The sequence below is a fragment of the Vombatus ursinus genome, unplaced genomic scaffold, assembly GCF_900497805.2.
Source record: "Vombatus ursinus unplaced genomic scaffold, bare-nosed wombat genome assembly UNPS02014799.1, whole genome shotgun sequence".
Classification (NCBI taxonomy): domain Eukaryota; kingdom Metazoa; phylum Chordata; class Mammalia; order Diprotodontia; family Vombatidae; genus Vombatus; species Vombatus ursinus.
In genome coordinates, this window is record NW_020954577.1 from 54,260,305 (window position 1) to 54,279,512 (window position 19,208).

Sequence of the window (19,208 nt, forward strand, 5' to 3'; positions counted from 1 at the left end):
TTTACAGTGGCAGTTAGTATCCTTTCCTCTCATTTTATGGGCCTCAGTTTCCTCGCCTGTATATAAAACTGGGCTCAAAGTCTCTTTAGGTAGAGATGTGGGGGTCTCAATGTGAGAGTGTTCCTAGGCACTAGATGTAAAATGAGAGGTTTGGACAAGAAAATCTCGGAATTCTTTTCTAGATTTAAGACCTTATGATCTATTACTTTGCAGATAACAAATTCTAGCCTGGAGGCCAAAAAGAGTCTACTTTCTCATGAAAGAATGGGGAATTCTACTTAGGAATGTTAGGTAATATATCAGTTTTTAGAGTAAGTATACCTGTGCATGGCAGTGTCTTTTTGACCATAGGGGAAACATCAATCTTGATATTTAGTATTCAGTAATATCTCTCCCTGCCCCCCTACCCCACTACCCTAGGAGGAAGCTTTTGTCCATCGGTCACTGGCAAGAGGATTTTTCCCCTCTTCTTCTTGAGTTTGCAAGGATACTCAGAAGCTAACATGGGCTTATTAGCTAAGGAGTTGTACATGGCATGCTAAGATGGTACTAATGACAGTCTCATTAGTGGTATGGTGTAGCATGCTCTGGTAGATAAAGGACATCTCAGGAGTCAGCAAGACCTGGGCAGGTTCTACTGAGTCATTTAATTGAACCTCTTGGTAGCACTGATAACTCTCTAAGACTATAAATGACAACTGAGTCGCTCATCCATATCAGGGGAAGGAATCTCAGTCAAATGTAATCAGTCACTGTTTTCATGTTTTGCGTTGCCTAATAAGTATTTGTTGAACTGAATAAAATGGAGTTGAATTTCTGTGCTTGTGAAATCACAAGTTTTAGACCAAAAAAATCTATATTTGTATCTATTTCCATATCTATCTCTATCATTTATATCTATAGATGTATCACCTTTGCAGGTATATGTATATCTGTGTATATACATACACATATACACACAAATACTTGCATGTATATGTATAGATAAATGACAGATAAACAGGTAGGTAGAGTGTGTGAGAGTGTGTGTGTGTGTGTGTGTGTGTGTGTGTGTGTGTGTGTGTGTGTCTAAGATCTGGTCTCCCAAATCAGATCCAATGAAATGATATTTGTAAAAAGTACTTAGCATGGTGGCTGGCACATAGTAGGTATTATATAAATGCTTATTCCCTCCACTTTCTCTCTGTCCCATCAGCCAACTGGAGCTGCCATATAGCGTTGCCTTAACTGAGTTACTAGGGATGGGGTGGGAGATTAGATTATGAGAGGTCACCTAAAGATTTCACTTAAATCACCAAAAGCACCGTGATTTGACTAGGCTAGATAAATATCCCCTACTCTCCTATGATCATAGAAATAGCTATGTGTTTATTATTAATGAAAGAAAATAACAGCAGGATAAAAATGTGTACCTTTAAACAAAGGGAAAAAGTCATCTCTCTAATTTAGTTTTGGAATTTGACACTGGCATTGTGTTTAAACCAATGTTTGGAAGTGAATTCTTTTTCAAGTATAAAAAAATGAAAGGCAATATCATTTGCAGGAGCAAAGAAGAAAGAGTCTTTGTAAACATCTCTGTGACCAGTGAAGTGAGACTTAGCACAAACCTGCATAAACCTGAAATTTCTTTGGTTTGTCCAAAATTGTGGAATATCTTGATTTTTTTATTAATCCAGAATATAGATAGTATAAAATTTTTCTGTATCAAAAAATCAGACTTGAACTGGACTTGCCAACTTCAAAGAGAGCAGCTGATTAAAAAAAAAGTTGTGCAGAGGCAATACTATTTGATCAGTCTCTCAAGTGACTTGCCCAGAATTCAGAACTGGTGGAGTCCAAGTGCCCGCCCACCTGCCTGTCTGCCATCTTTACCCTTCTCTTGCTAAAGCTTTTGGCTTCATCCAAGGAGGGGAGCTAGTTCTTTGGGCAGACACCTATTTTGTAAACTTAGACAACGCAATAGCATGGTTGTGAAGACCAGAAGCAAGCTGCTCTTCTGTTCAATGCCAAAGCACCACAGAGCTAAGTGGAAACCCGCCCTTTCATAGCAGGCACGGAGCCTCTTCCTGTGTGGTTGGCTTCTTGATGTGTTCCTTGAGATGAGGCCACCAACCACAGCCTTGGCCTCTTCATTTGCAATCTAAAAATGTGCAGAAAGCTATAATTTCCTTTTTGACAACATTTGTGATCTTGTCGTGCAGCCTTGTTCTGTGTGGATTGTCTTGTATCCAACTAATATATGTGTGTGTATGTACATATATGTGTATCTATAATCACATCTAAAATGGTAATCACCAATGAAATGAGAAAAATGTCATTATACCTGGCAGTACTATGGTAACCCCTTGTATCCAAGTATCAGATCATTTATTTGTAGCCCTCTATATCTTCTCACTCTCTAATGACCACTCTCCCTGGAAGATCGAGTCCCCAGAACAGCAAACACTACTGCTCCCCTCAAGGGATAACTCTGAAGGGATATGACTATAGTACTGTTGCTTATGGGTCGCCATCTTGTGTGTTCTCCAATATCAATCAAATATTTGACATCAATTGACTTTGTCAAAAGGGATTTTTTTTAAAACTGAGAAGTTACAGCAAAGACAGAAATTATGAAAACATCCCCAAACTCAGTCACGTTTTGTTCTTGCTACCTGGGGAGAGCAGGCCAAATTAAAGAGATTTGTACAACACAGTTCCCAAACTGGAAGCAGACTCTCTCTCCTGGACAGGTAGGGTCCTTGGGAGGAATGGGCTCAGATTCAAAGATAAAAGGTATTGGGACACACATGCATATTGGGAATACATAGGGCCGAGGGAAGCCCCATAGCTTTCTCCCTTCTCAGAGCCTCCACCAAATCTTCTTCTGGGCATGGTGCTGATGATGGACAAGTTGCTCCCTTACTTAGCTGGGCTAACCCCTTGGAGGGTTTGGTATCTTGGTTGACAGGTCAATCTATTGTTGGGCTGGGTCAGGCAGACTGTTCAGCTATTGCACTGGCTCCTCATTGGACCCAGATGTTTTTACTATCAACTCTAGTCGATTCTGATAATGACTCTGGTTCCTCATGAGATTTCTGATGGATTTGTTGGATCTCCTGAACTAAACAGTCACCTAGGCACTCCTCTTCTTTACCTACAATTAGGAAAGAATGAACAGAAAGGTAACAGAGCACAGGATAGGATGATGGGGTGGAGGAATACAGCTCGCCACTCCTCATCTGGCATCTCACTGCAGTCCTGCCTCCCTCATCACCAGGAAGGACAAGAGCAAAAGGGACAAGGGAGGGACACATTGATCCTTTCATATGTGAACTCATTTCTGGGTTAGTGCCTCCTGAGGTAGCACTCCTTTTGATTCCTCAGCCAACCAGAAGTTTCTTCGTCACCCCCCAGTGCCAGGCCCTCGTGACCAGAAGTGGACTCATCAAACCTCCACTTGTGAGATTAGAACCATGCAGGGACTAACTGCTCAGCCTCTATATAACCCACCAGAAAGGGGAAATCTGATCATGCTCCAAGGACTGGGAACTTATTGGCCAGTCTCCTCATTACATAAAGAACATTATCGGTACTCTGCTAGAAAACAAGCTTCCTTAGAATTGTGGTTCATTATTACATATGTGCGTCTGAGATCTTGTTAGGGCAATCTCTTCTTCTATTCCAAAAGAATTCTATCCATGTCTTCCTGCAAGTTTTCCATAAATGATTTGCCCAAAATTTTATGATTTTTCATTTAATATTTCAGGGTTAGCACTAGGTTGTCCATCTCTAAGTCCTTTAAAAATTTTATTCATTTATTTTTCTTAATTACATGTAAACTTTTTTTAACATTTGATTTTTTTTAATTTTAAGTTCCAAATTCTCTTCCTCCCTTTCCTCCACCTTCCTTGAGAAGGCAAGCAATTTGATATAGATTAGGCATGTACAGTCAAGCAAATCATACTTTCATATCAGCCATGTTGCAAAAGAGAACACAAACCAGAAAAAAAAGAAAAAGAAAGAAAATAAAAAAGCATACTTCGATCTGCATTCAGACTCCATCAATTCTTTCTCTGGAAGTGGATAGCATTTTTCACCATAAGTCTTTCACAATTGTCTTGGATCATTGCATTGCTGAGAAGAGCTAAGTCTATCAAGGTGAGTCATCACACAATGTGGCTGTTACTGTGTACAATGTTCTCCTGGTTCTGCTCATTTTACTTTGCATCAGTTCATGTAAGTGTTCCTAGGTTTTTCTGAAAGCATCCTGCTCATCATTTCTTCTAGCACAACAGTATTCCATCACAATTACATACCACAATTTGTTCAGCCATTTCCCAGTTGATGGGCATTCTTTTATTTCTGACTCTTTGGCACCACAAAATCTCTATAAATATTTTTGTTCATATAGGACCTTTTCCTTTTTATCTGAGCTCTTTGGGATACAGACTTAGTAGTGGTATTGCTGGATCAAAAGATATGCACAGTTTTATAGCCTTTTTGACATAGTTTCAAATTGTTCTCCTAAAAGGTTGGATCAATTTGCCACTCCACCAACAGTGCCTTAGTCTCCCAATTTTCCTGAATCCCTCCAATATTTGTTATTTTCCTTTTCTATTATATTAGCCAGTCTGATAGGTGTGAGTTAGTACCTCAGAGTTGTTTTAATTTTCATTTCTTTAATCAGTAGGATTTTGAGCATTTTTATTTGACTATAGATAGCTTTGATTTTTTTCTTCTGAAAACTACCTGTTCATATCCTTTGACAATTTATCAACTGGATAATGATTCATATTCTTATATATTTGATTCGGTTCTCTATGTATATGAAAAATGAGGCCTTTATCAAAGAAACTTGGTATAAATATTTTTCCTCCAATTTCCTGCTTTCCTTCTAATCTTCATTTTGTTTGTACAAAATCTTTTTAATTTAATGTAATCAAAATGATCAATTCTACATCCCATAAGGCTCTTTATCTCTTGTTTGGTCATAAATTCTTCTCTTCTCTATGGATCTGACAGGTAAACTATTCCTTGCTCTCCTAATTTGCTTATATCACCTTTTATGTCTAAATCATGTCCCCATTTATCGCTAACTCTTACTGGATAACCAGTCCACTTCTTTGTCCTGTCATGAACTTCCTTCATAATGCCATTATACCATGATACAGCCAAGTCATCAGTAATATGCAGCATTACATCTACCATATATCATTCCATTGCCTTTACATTACCTGCAATTTCAATTTTATTGAGTTCATGACATTTTATGATTTACAGTCAGATCACTGGGAGAATATTAGTTTATGGAAAGAGAACTGGATTTTGAGTCAAAGGACCTAGGTTTGAATTCTGGCTCTACCACCTACTGCCTGTGTGATTAAGGGATAAAAGAAGTTAGTGTTTTCGGGTATCAGTTTCCTTGTATGTAAAATAAGGGGGTTAGATGAGATGAGCCCTAAGATTTCTCTTGACTTTAAATATGCATCTATAATCCTTTCAAACTCTGAAATCCTATGATCTCCCATAAGATTAATTTTTGTGGCTGTGAATAGTCTCCGGTTATTAAAAGGGCTCTACACTTCCCCAAACCTACTTTAGCCCCATCTTCTTTTCCCAATCCATTATGAGTCCAGCCCATTGCCTGACTCCAGTGCTTGTCCAAGATAGAGTCATTCAATAACTCCCTACCCAACTGCATTGTCCACAACATGCCTTTTTCATTCGCTCCTTCTCCCCCATGGTGGATGTAACGGCTGTGCATTTCGCTGAGGGGGCCTGGTATGTGCTGGACTGCGGCAGCTAGCAAACTCCTCCCTGTGAATAGGAGTATGAGAGCTGCACCATGGCAGAATCCAAGGATTACCAGGAAGCTCAGAGTCCATCTTGTATCCACTCCATCACCTACCTGATGAGTGGCCATTCAGCCTTTGTCTGAGGAGATCTGGTGATGGAGCACCCGCTACTTTCCAAGGTAATTTATTTCACTTTTAGATAACTTTGTTTTTTTTTATTTTCCTTTTTAGCAAGTTTAAATAAACCTCTTTGCAAAATCTGCCCATTGCTCTGCTTTCTAACCTCTGGAACTAAGCAGAAGAAATTTAATTCCTTTTCCTCAAGAGTGTCCTTTAAATAAATGATGGCAGATATGCTCCTCTAATCCTTTTCTTCTCCAAACTAATCATCCCCACTTCCTTCCCCCACTGACATAATCTTAAGGACCCTCATCATCTTGGTTGCTCTTCTGTGGATGCTCTCTGACTTATCAGGATCCTTCCTAAAAGGTGGCACCTGAAACTTACTGACTCATACCTCAGATGTGCACTGACCAGGGCAGAGCCTGGCCAGATGATCACCTCCCCAGTACTGGACATTATGGTTCCCTCAAAGTAGCCTACAGTCCTGTCAGTTGGCTGTCATATCTCACTGTTAACTCTTATAGTTCTTGAACATACAGTCTACTAAATACCCAAGTTCTCTTTCAGACAAACTACTGTCTAACCATGGCTCTCCCATATGAAGTTGATTTTGTGAACCCAATTATAGCCCTATTGCTATCCCCATCAAGTTTTATTTCCATAGTTTCTCCATCATGTTTCTGCTCATGGAATTTTCTCACATAACCCCCTCAACTTTCCTGTTCTTTTTGAATGATAAACACCCTCTAGAGTCACATGCCAGTCTTGGGTCTCAGTGATGCCAGAGTGATGAGGCAGAGTTTTCTTTTTTGTGTTAGTGTTTCTAGCTCATCATCTTCAGCCATACTTTGTGCACTTCTTGATGGACACTTGAGGGGTTGAGTTTTATTGCTGGTTCCTTTCTTGAATTTTGTCTCCATTTAATTTTGGGGTATCTATTGTTATTCCTCCTCCTACATTGTAGAGCCTTTCTGTGCTGTCTAGCTTGGTGAGAGAACATGGACGGCTTCCTCCCTTTTCATTCTTTTTCATTTCAAAATTCTCTTTTATCAGATTTGTTAGACTCAGGAAAACATATTCTTCTCAACACTTGTTCAGTGTATATATATCATTCCTGGCAAGAAGCCTATCATCTCTTTATTTGGAGCCATTCTACAGAAATCTAAATCTTATTTTCAGATAACATCTTTTTAACTGTTTGTTCACATCTCAAATCCCCCTTATCTTCTGAAGTCCTTGCTGTAAGATTGCCAACAGTGATGAAAAAAAAAATCCAAAACAACCTACGCCCCTAAAGGCTTCAACTTCTTCATATATATGTTTATGTCTATGTCTATATCTATGTCTATGTTCATATCTGTGTTTATATCCATGTCTATGTTTATATCTATGTCTATATCTATGTCTATGTCTATATCTATGTCTATGTCTATATCTATATCTATGTCTATATCTATGTTTATGTCTATATCTATGTCTATATCTATGTTTATATCTATGTCTGTCTATGTCTATATCTATATTTATATCTGTATCTATGTCTATATCTATGTTTATATCTATATCTATGTCTATGTCTATGTCTATATCTATATCTATATCTATATCTATGTCTATATCTATGTTTATATCTATATCTATGTCTATATCTATATCTATGTCTATATCTATGTTTATATCTATATTTATGTCTATGTCTATGTCTATGTCTATATCTATATCTATGTCTATATCTATGTTTATATCTATATCTATTTCTGTATCTATATCTATATCTATGTTTATATCTATATCTATATCTATATCTATGTCTATGTCTATATCTATATCTATGTCTATATCTATGTTTATATCTATATCTATGTCTATATCTATATCTATTTCTATGTCTATATCTATGTTTATATCTATATCTATGTTTATATCTATATCTATGTCTATATCTATATCTATATCTATGTCTATATCTATGTTTATATCTATATCTATGTCTATGTCTATGTCTATGTCTATATCTATATCTATGTCTATATCTATGTCTATATCTATGTCTATATCTATATCTATATCTATGTCTATATCGATATCTATGTCTATATCTATATCTATGTCTATATCTATGTCTATATCTATATCTATGTCTATATCTATGTTTATATCTATATCTATGTCTATATATATATCTATGTCTATGTCTATATCTATATCTATATCTATGTCTATATCCATGTCTATGTTTATATCTATGTCTATATCTATGTCTATGTCTATATCTATGTCTATATCTATATCTATGTCTATATCTATGTCTGAGTTTATATCCATGTCTATGTCTATATCTATGTCTATGTCCATGTGTCTATGTGTATATATACATACACACCATACACATGTGAATACATATATAAACGTAGTGTCTGCATGCATGTGTGTATATATATATGTGTGTATAAATATAAATATATGAATATATATATGTATATAGCTGACTTGTATCTTCATTGGTGTAGGGAGGTTTCACTGAGGAATTTTTACCGATGTAATCCACTCCTCCTCTGCGATTTAGTCTTAGAGTTGCTACGATGGTGATGATGATGATGGCTAACATTCACATAGTACATGCTGTGTGCTAGGCACTGTGTTGAATTCTTTCCAGGTGTTATCTTATTTGTCCACTAAAGGTTAAGGATCACATAATCCACGTGTGCAGAAGAGGGACTTGAACCTGTTTCTTCCTGATGGCCCCTGTGGGTCCAGGTTTTCATTTCTCTTTTTCTTTTTTTTCCTTTTTTGGTGAAGCAGTCGGGGTTAAGTGACTTGCTCAAGGTCACACAGCTAGTAAGTGTTAAGTGTCTGAGGCCAGATGTGAACTCAGGTCCTCCTGACTCTAAGGCCGAGCTCTATCCACTGAGTCATCTAGCTGCCCCTAGGTTTTCATTTCTTGAAGGACAAGCTCCTGCGTCCTCTTCTGAACAGTCAGCTCCCTCCTCCTTGGGAAATGCCTCGTCTCTTTCTCTTGACCCCAGGCGTTCGAGGGTTTTTCCTCCTTTTGGCTCTCCATGATGTTCTTCTGCCTTCTGGCCTTTGGACACTGGTCAAGATTCCCTTCTGAGCCTTTGAATCCTTTTCCTTTTTTTTTGTTTTGACAATATCACCTTTTCCCAGTTTTTTTTTTTTTAAAGAAATGCTTCATTCTCCCTGATAGTGGAAAGATTTTTCTTTGAGGATGTCTGCCTTCCCTTGCAGCAATGAGATCAGCCCAGATTTTTAGCATAGATAGTAGTTGCTTGGCCCTGGCTGAAATGCAGACACCATACTCTCCTTGTGGGTCACTGCTCAGTTCTGCCTTTGGCATCTATCACCTGTCAAGAGCCAAGCCCTCTTCTCTTGGGAGCCTCTGTAGGATGTCCTTTGTGCTACTAACACCTCAGCTGTGAAGATGGTTCTCAGATTCATGGTTTATTTGATGTTGATTCTCTGCAGATGATGGGACAAAGTGGGGCTGTGTCCACTGGCCTACAAAACAACTGGTGGAAAAGTGGAGAATGCTGACTCTTTGGCATCCCATGGATGCTCCGTTGAATGTAACCATTAAAAAAATCCACTTTGAATTCAATCAAAATGGTTTGTTTGTGTAGACACAACCCATATTTAACACACGGGTAGGTAAAGAATCAAAGAAAAGAGTTGTTGACATGTTGGAGGCTTTTTTCTTCCATTTCTTTCCATAATTTGGTTTTTTGAAGAAAATCTCCACAAGTGAATAAATAGAGGGATTGATGAAAGGCTTTATATTTTTCTAAAAAGCTAGCAGTTTCTTAGGCAGGGCCTTTGTTAGCACATTCAAACCCATTTCTGCTTGTTAGGCTACAAAGGCATTAATCGGAAAGTGGGAACCCACACACGTCTCTGTTGGGAGCCCTTGTTTATCCTAACGTCTTTCCAGACATTTCAAGTACAATTGTAAAGTTCGGGGACTGAGGATGGTTCAGGAGGAAATGTCATCATCATTCTTTAGATGGCCCAGTGGCTTCATGTCCAGTCTCCATCTTCAGGTTGGCTGCTGTTTTATGCAGATGAGATCGCAGGGCCGCTGCAGACTAGCCACTTGCCAATTCATAGCAGAATTTTAAAAATGACATCTCTGGGCAGAGTGCATCCTACCTACTCCACTGAGTCATGAGGCTATCTCGTGTGGGTCCTGCTTAGACAACGAAGGTATTTAAAAATCTGTCTTCATATCACGGATTAGATAAACTGTTAACTATAAAAGAGACCAACTTACAGGAAGCTTTCTGAGGGTCAGATGTGTGATCTGCCTGGAGATAAACAACAAAAGGTGAACATTACAATATGGATGAGCAGAAGCCCATGTGACCACCAAGAGATCAAGCCCCATCATTAGAGGCAGGACAAAGAATCAGCCAAAGGCAACAATAGTCATACAATTTGTTAGAGTTTTGCTTCATTTCTTTTCTTCTGAAAAGTACTTCATTTGTTTAAAGAGTAACCAATAAATCAGTAAACATTTACTAAATTCCCTCTATCTTCCAGGCACTGTCATGTGTGCCAGGGATACAAAACCAAAAATAAAACTGTGTCCTCTAGGAATTAGTTTATTCCTAATGAACTGTTTGACAGGGATAGAATTCGCTTGTTTGTCATCTAGAAAGGAAGGAGGAATCAGGCCTCATGAGGCCCATTTAGGGCTCACGTTGCTAACATATTTACCCTAATTTTCTTATTAAGTATATTGCATGTGAATGGAGAATAACAGATTATTGACCAAACAGTTTGGGAGATGATACCATCTGCTTGTGAAAATATTTTTCCCTTTTCCCATTTTGGAGGGTAATAGACAATCAGGGTGGTGTGGTGATGGGAGGTGGGAAGGTGTTCAGGATGTGTCCTGGCAGCTTGGGGGCAGCTTCCCTGAAAGCAGGGGATGGACCCTTCTGGTACTCTGGTGAAGCCTAATTCTTCATAGAATCATATTTTTAAATGCATAAAACAAAATGGATACAATTATGAAAAACAAGAAGGATTGTGAAAATGAAAATATATTTTCCCCCCATCCAAGTTCATGGACCTCCTGAAATCTATTTCTAGACCATGAATCTTAGCTTATGAACCCATTATCTTAGACAATTCTACCAGCTTGGGGAAAGGCAGAAGTGAGTGAGATCAGTCTCTCAGTTCACGCACAAACAGTTCAGCAACAAACTAGAGGTGCTATGTCCCTATAGTATGGAAGCAGTTAACACAAACATATCTGCTGTATTATTTACAGGTCAAGATCTTAGGAGGCGGACTGGTGTATGTGGGAATTGGCTTGCATTTGATGGTGAGAGTGAGAGAGGACAGTGTGCCAGGGAGGAGGGCTTTGGCAGGGCCAGTAGGATTTAGACCTGGGTTGCCAGCCTTGGGCTGTCATGGTAATAGTGTTTGTGGCTGTTAAGGTTGATGGGGGCTCTGGTTCATACTGTTTCAGAGCTCCAGAGACAGCATAAGGCTGAAGAACGATAGTTTGGGCATCAGAGGACCTGAGTTAGAATTCCAGGTCAACCATTCTTACCTTCCTCACCTTAGACAAGTGGACTTGTCTCTTTAGGCCTCAGTTTCCTTATCCGTAAAATGAGAGATCTGGGCTAGTTGATCTTGAAGGAGCCTTCCAGTTTCCAGCCTATGATCCCATGATCCTTGGATGTCTAACCCTCAGTTAGGGTTAATTCATAAATGAAAGGTGACAGTTAGTCATGGTGGAAGCCATGGTCAGATACAGCCTGGCATTGTTGATCTAAAAGGTTCTAGCTGAGCTGACTCCCAGGTTCCCACTCCTAAAGAAAGGTAGCACAGAAAAACAGCTATGTATCACAGAGGATAGTGCTGAACTGGGAATTAAGAAGATCTGAGTTCAAATCTTATGTCAGATACTTACTAGGGGTGTGATCTGGGCAAGTCACTTGACCTAAGTCTCAATGTTCAAAGGTAAGTCTGCTAGCACAGATGCTCATATATAGTGCTTGTTGTGGAAAGGTGATAGACTGATTTTCTTTTCTTTTCCTTTCCTTTCTTTTCTTTTCTTTTCTTTTCTTTTCTTTTCTTTTCTTTTCTTTTCTGTAAGAGGCAATCAGGGTTAAGTGACTTGCCCAAGGTCACACAGCTAGTAAGTATCTGAGGTCAGATTTCAGTTCAGGTCCACTTGCCTCCAGGGTTGGCGCTTTATCCACTATATCACCTCTCTGCCCCGTAGACTGATTTTCTAATCGAGATATTTTAGACAAATAAGTTTCACATTTCAACTCTCAAATTTTGATCATACCTAATTTTTGTCTTTTAATACTTCAGTGAACCTGTAATTTCATCAATGAAGCACACCTTCCTGTAGTGCAGATCGCCATCCATCTGTACCTTTCTCTGCTCTAGGAGCCATGTCTGTGCCTGGTCTAACATCTCTGTGAAGACTCGTCTCGTCTTCTAGGGACTCAGCGTCCTCTGTGTCTTTTACGATCATGTGAACCCTACAGCCATGCGTGGGTACTCTTTGACCTTTTACACGGGGCCAGCCCATTTCCCTTTCCTTTTAATATACCACTTCCTGCTTGTAGTCCATAGGTGGAATTACACCATAGGCCTCACCGTTGTGCCTTAGTGACACGCATTTTTGATGTCTCAGAAATTGTGAAATTTCATGATAGGCAGCCATATTGCGTCACTGAAAGAATATTGATGGCGAAGAGAGGGAAGGTTGAGGCTGTTCATTGTATGATCCCCCAGCAATGCAGCCTTCTTGCTCCCTCCTGTTCAGTTTTAGGCCTAGCTCATTTTCCATCTGCAGTGACCGTCGTGAGCTACATGCACGGAATAAACCAGCTTCCCCGGCAGTCTATCAGCTGCATGGCAAACTCCGGTCTTTTTCTTGCTGTATCGTGAGGCTGAGTTCTTCTGTGAGATTATGAACCTGGTTAAGAGGTTCTGCAGTGTTCGGGGGCTTGAGGCCACCAACACAGGGTAAACGGAGCATCCGGAGCACGTCACTCTCTGTTGGGGAGCCACAGTCTCCCTGTCAGTAGGAGGCAAGCTTGCCAAACGTTTGTCATCCCGTTTTGTGCCTTAGTGGATATTAGTAATCAGAGGTCCTCCAACCTTCCTCGTGAACTCCTTAGTTGTTTTGAGGAACCATCCAGTCACCTAAGATTAAAACATCTCAGCCTCAACCTCAACTCAACCCTGCCCCACATCTGATCAGTTGCCATTTTTTCCCTCATTTTTTCAGTTATGTTCAGCTCTTTGTGACCCCATTTGGGGTTTTCTTGGTAAAATTACTGGAGCATTTGCCATTTCCTTGGCCAGCTCATTTTACAGATGAAGAACTGAAGCAGTCAGGGTTCAGTGACTTGCCCAGGGTCACGCAGCTAAGTGTCTGAGGCCAGATTGGAACTCAGGAACATGAGCCTTCCTGGCTCCAGGCCCGGTGCTCTGTGCACCATGGCACCACCTAATTGCCCCCTCTGTAGGTTTTACCTGTGTGTGATTTCTTGCGACTATCCCTTTATCTCCATTCATACCCAAACCAACTGGTGTCAGATACTCCTCCAGTCTCAATAATAGCCTCCTAATTAGATTATTTATATCTGGTCTCTTCCCTTTCTCATCCTCTACATAGCTGTCGAATGACTAATTCTAAAGTACTCATCTGAACACAGCATTCCCTTAACTCAAGAACCTTCAATGGCTCCTTGTTACTGGAGGATAAAATGTAAACTCTGCTGTCTGGCATTTAAAACCTTTTACGATTTGGATCTCACTCCACCTTTCCAGGATTCCCCAATGCATGTTACATTCCATCTCCCTTCTCAGTCTGTACAGGCTTTGCTTTCCTTTAAGTCCAGTCCGGTTTCCCCTTCTCTGGGAAGCCTTTATCCCCTCCCTCCCCTTGGGTGGAAGTATTCTCTTTAGCCTCCTATTTCCGGAGGCTACTATGTCCGGCCCCCAAAAGGCAGCTTGATGTATCGGGGAAAAGCTCTGGACTCCACATCAGGAGAAACCTGGGTTTGAATTCTGCCCTTGCCATTTACCAGACACATGCCCATGGCAAATCACTTAGCCTCACTTACTTCCTTTGAAAATGGGGATAACGATGCTAAATTTTAGTAAGTAGCCTGTGTGGAGCCAAGGAAGCTGATGGGAAGAAAGCTCTTTATAAACTTTACAATTCTGGGGCTACTTTTCTATGGATAATTACCGGGTCTCATCATCCTTTGTGTGGACATCCTCTATTCCCGTCCGAGTGAAAGTCGTGCGACGGAAAGGACTGTGCTATTTTGTTACCTCTGTATCATAAGCACTTTGTACAGTACCTTACACACAGTACAACTGAGTCCTGATTAGTGTGAACAATTAATAATAGCAATTAACATGTAGAGAGCCCTTTGAGGTTTGCAAGTGCTTTTCAACAACAATAATAATGATAATAAAAATTAATAACATTTATATAGTGCTTACTTTGTGGCAGGCACTGAGCTAAGTGCTTTTACAAATATTTTCTCATTTGATCCTCACAATAACCCTGGGAGGTAAATGCTATTATTATCCCCATTTTCCAGATGAAGAAACTGAGGCAGAATGAGGTGGAGGGACTTGCCCAGAGTTACACGGCCAGCGAGTATCTGAGGTCATCTTTGAACACAGGTCTTCCAGACTCCAGGTCCAAGGCTGTAACCTCTAGACTACCTAGCTGCCCAGGTATTAGGGTTAGAAGTAGAGTCTTCACATGGATTCAAATTTGTACTCTTTGAAGTTATAGTTATGTAAACTACTGTGATTGGTTTCAGCCCAGTGGAAATATACAATGTGAATCTGAGTAACACGAGAGTCATCGAGCTAATCCAGCTGGACTGCTTGATAAATATTCAATTTAATTGAGTGAATGAATTCTCAAAAACATAATTTATTTTACTATAGTTTTCATTGGTAGATAAGCATATGTCTGAAATATATGTAAAATCCCTTTTATGTGAAAATTTAGTCCCTTAAAATATTTTTATTGATGGATTTTTGATCCATACTTTCATTACGATTCTAGAGGGATGGTTGCTAATACTCCCATTAGGAGTATTTTCATTATCTTCTAAATTAAAGAAGGAAGAAGTTAAAACAAAGAACATATTTGTACATTCAAACTCAGGAAATTCTAACCATTAAAAATATTTATTAAAAATGGTGAATTTAAATGTGTGTATACAAAAGAGTGTATACGAAATCTCATCTTGAGTCTTTGAAATGATTTTATCATATGAAGAGGAAATAGGTGAAAACTGGTGATGCCGGATTGGCCAGGGCTGGCCCCAGGACAGGGTGGCCACTATGCCCATTGTTTAGGTGGGCTTACAAAGTCTCTTGTCCCCACGAACCAGCAATATATTTTTTTTTAGGTAATTGGAGTTAAGTGACTTGCCCAGGGTCACGCAGGTAGTAAGTGTTAAGTGTTTGGTCTGAGGTTGGATTTGAACTCAGGTCCTCCTGACTTCAGGGCTGGTCCTCTATCCACTGCTCCACCTAGCTGCTCCCCAGCAATATTTTTCTTTAAAATCCTTTGTTTTTAGAGATGAGGTTTAAAAAATGAATATAAAACAGCACAGTTCCTTTGTACTCGTGACTAGACCTCGTACATAACAGCTCATTAGTGTATCTGGCACATATTTGGCTCTGTCAAACACTCTAGGAGAGACTTTTTACTCACCTAGTTACAATGACCCGTTGGAGATGACCCTGTGGTCTTTAAATCCCCTTTCTCTTCCTAAATAAAGGGTGTGAAAAATGGAGTGTGAATTTGTGGGAGGAGCTTTACTTTCTGTGTGCCCAATGCTGAAAATTATATACCAGAGGAACAAACTCAGAAAGTACAGCCCACATTTCCTGTGTTTTGATATCAAATGTAACTATAAAGAAATGAATTTTTTTACCGAAAGGTGTATTCCTTTGCATTTCCATTCAATTTTTCCAGAATTGTTTTAAGAGAACCAATGTTATTTTGACTATTATAAATACCCAAATTAATTATAAAGGACATATGAAAAAAGATGCTATTTGCATCCAGAGAAAGAACTGATAAACAGAAGTATGTATAGAATAATTTTACATATATATATACACATATACATATATACACATACATACATACATATATATATATACCTATATATATAAATATATACATATATATACCTATTTATGTGTAATGGTAGCCATTGAGGGGAAGGGAAGAAAAAAAAGAAATTTACATGATAATTTTGTTGTATATTTGAAAGGAATAGCGAGTTGTACATATTAGACCTGCAGTTTCAGGTGCAATCCTCTGTTTTTCTATTCCCCTTTGTAATGGAAATACTTATTTTATTTCTTAAGTTCAGAATAAAATAAATAAATTAATAAAAACAACTTTGCTTCTTTGCTGTATATTTGAATGGAATAGCAAGTTGTGTGTAATAGATTTGCAGTTTGATGTACAATAATCTTTTTATTGTACTATGTTATGGAAATGCTTGTTTTATTCCATAAATTAAAAATAAAATAAAATGAATTTTTAAAACTATTTTTCAGGGAAGAGAAATTTGGTTTGTGATTTCTTTAGTACAGGGAATTCCAGGTGAGGAAACTCTCTCTGCCAATGCAGAATGGCAATTATTCCATAACTTGCCATCTGAAAGCGTTTCTTGGTGACCTGAAATGTTGCTCAGCCTTACAGACATACATGTGAGAGATCCAATGAAGACATGGGTCTTCCTTTGTCTGCTACCCCAAGCTGCCTCTTTGCAACCAATTCAGCAAGAATTTACATCCTAATGAGTCTTATTCTATTCCTGAGACGCCTTTCACTTCATTCCAATGTTGCTGGCCAGTTCTCAAAACATTTTTTGAAACTCTTAAGAATGGCTATCAGAGTCAGTCTATGAATTGTACTGGAAAAAATCACTTTCTTCCTATGAGGTCTTCTAGTCTATGAATTTGGGAATAGCATCTGGAGCAGACCAAGTCCATGTAGTAAAGTCCATGCTGGAGACAGCACAATTCTGAAAACACTAAGACAAGGGAGGGCAGCAAAAAAATTGATAATATTCATAGATGGTGTCATTGCTTAAGAAATTCAACTAAGAAGACATCCGCCTAGGGCAATATATAAAGGTGTCACGGAGGAGGTGGAAGGAATAGCATTTACAGAGGTTCAGATCACATTTTAATGTAGCAACTGAAAAGAAGAAATAAGGTTATTTTATTTTATTTTATTTTTTGCTATTCTGAATTTGATAAACAGTAACAAATGCAAGTACTATATTTGTGTACAGCTACACAACTGATTCAGTCCATAGTCAACAAGTATTTTTGAAATGCCTACTGTGTGCCAGGCACCATGATAGATGATGAAGCTAAAGAGGAAAAATCCCAACTAGCCCCTATTCCAATGCAAAAACAACCATGTACAAACAAGATGTATTATAGGATAGTTATTTGATTTAAGGGGTATTAGGAAAGGCTTTCCAGAGAAGGTGGGATTTTAGGTGGGACTTGAAGGAAGCCAGGGAAGCCAGGAGGCAGAGATGAGGAGGGAGAGCATTCTATGCATGGGGGATGATCAGTGAAATCGCCTGGAGATGTGTCTTGTTCGAGGAGAAGCAAGGAAGCCAGCGTCTCTCACTGGATGGCTAAGTGAGTGGTGTGAGGGAGGAAGTAAGGTGGAGGAAGGAAGACTGGAAAGGTAGAAAGAGGTCAAGGTAGGAAGAGCTTCGGACACACCAAGTCGAGGGCTTTATTTGGATCCTGGAAGTAATAGGGAGCCACTAGAGATTCTTGAATGGAGATGGGGAAGCGTTAAGACAATCACGTTGAGAGTTGAGTGGAGTGGCGAGAGATGAAACAGAGGGGCCAACCAGCAGCCTACTGCTGTAGTACAGGTGGCAGTATCAGTAGTTCATCCAGAATTAGTCATGGGTGAGTTAAAAATAATTATTATCAATTATTTGGTAGGTAGGAAAATAGATGAATGAATGAATGAACAAATGAATAAATGAATCAATCAATAAATGAGCTAAGTCATTGATTTAGACAGAGTTCTAGAAAAGTCCAAGATTGATAAAAGTCAGGCCAATAGTCCTGAACCATGAAGACTGCCATCTCTCCAGTCTTGGCCATGCCTATTTGCAAATGGGTGGAGGAAACTTTCACATAGTCAAAGTGGATGTGGTTATCTTTCTGTCAGTGGTTTTCCTGTGGCCATGATAAAGGGGGATTAAAAAATAATTTTGAAAAATGTTCAAACTTTTAATAAAATACTGTTTTGGTATTTGGTCTTTTCTTTGCCAGCAAATTATGGGAGGCAGGATAAGAGACTGGAACATTTGGGGGGCAGTGAGTTTGTTGTAGAAAATTTGTCTTGATTTTTCATGCTCCTTTGGACCGTGGGAGGAAGATTGGTGGGTGTGGCAGTAGAGGAAGAAAAGGGGACCGTGTTGGGAAAGGTGGTTTGGGCTATGTTGGAAGTTCTCAGCCTTTGTCATTTCAGAACCCCTTCATATTCTTAAAAATTATTGAGGATCCCAAATAGTTTTTATTAGGGTGGATCATATCTATTGATATTTACCATATTAGAAGTTAACATTTATGTAAATATTTGTTCATTCGTTTAAAATAAAATAATAAACTCATTGTGTTAACATAAATAATTAATTTTATGGAAAATAGCTATTTCCCAGAAAGATGTTAAGAAAAGTACCCGTCTTACATATTCTTGCAAACCCTTTAATGTTTTGCTTATTAAAAGATAGCTCGAATATCCTACCTGCTTCTGCATTCAGTTTCTTGTGATAAATTGTTTTGTTTGAAGACTGAAGAAAATCCAGGTTCACACAGATATATAGGTAGAAAAGAGAGGAGTATTTTAACAGGATGAAATTATATCTTAGTGTTAGTGTGAAAAGAGTTTTGACATCTCAAAGCCCCTAAAAGGGTATTGGGGACCCCCAGGGGAGCCCCACTTTGAGAACAACTGTTCTGTGTAAAGACTAACCTACCATCAGAGCTCCTTGTTGGGGGGAGGGGAGGGATCACTTGGGGTGTGGGCTCTGTTCAGACTCAATCCTGACAATCCTCTGTGAGCACCTTGATCTGGGATGCTGTCCTCACCTTCCATATTCATAGAGGGCTTTACAACAGAACGTTTCAAACAGACAGGACCTTCCCTCTCCTTACCCCTAATTAAACATCCTTACGTAGACACGGATCCCTTTAAAAGCTAGAGGGATGATGATTTTA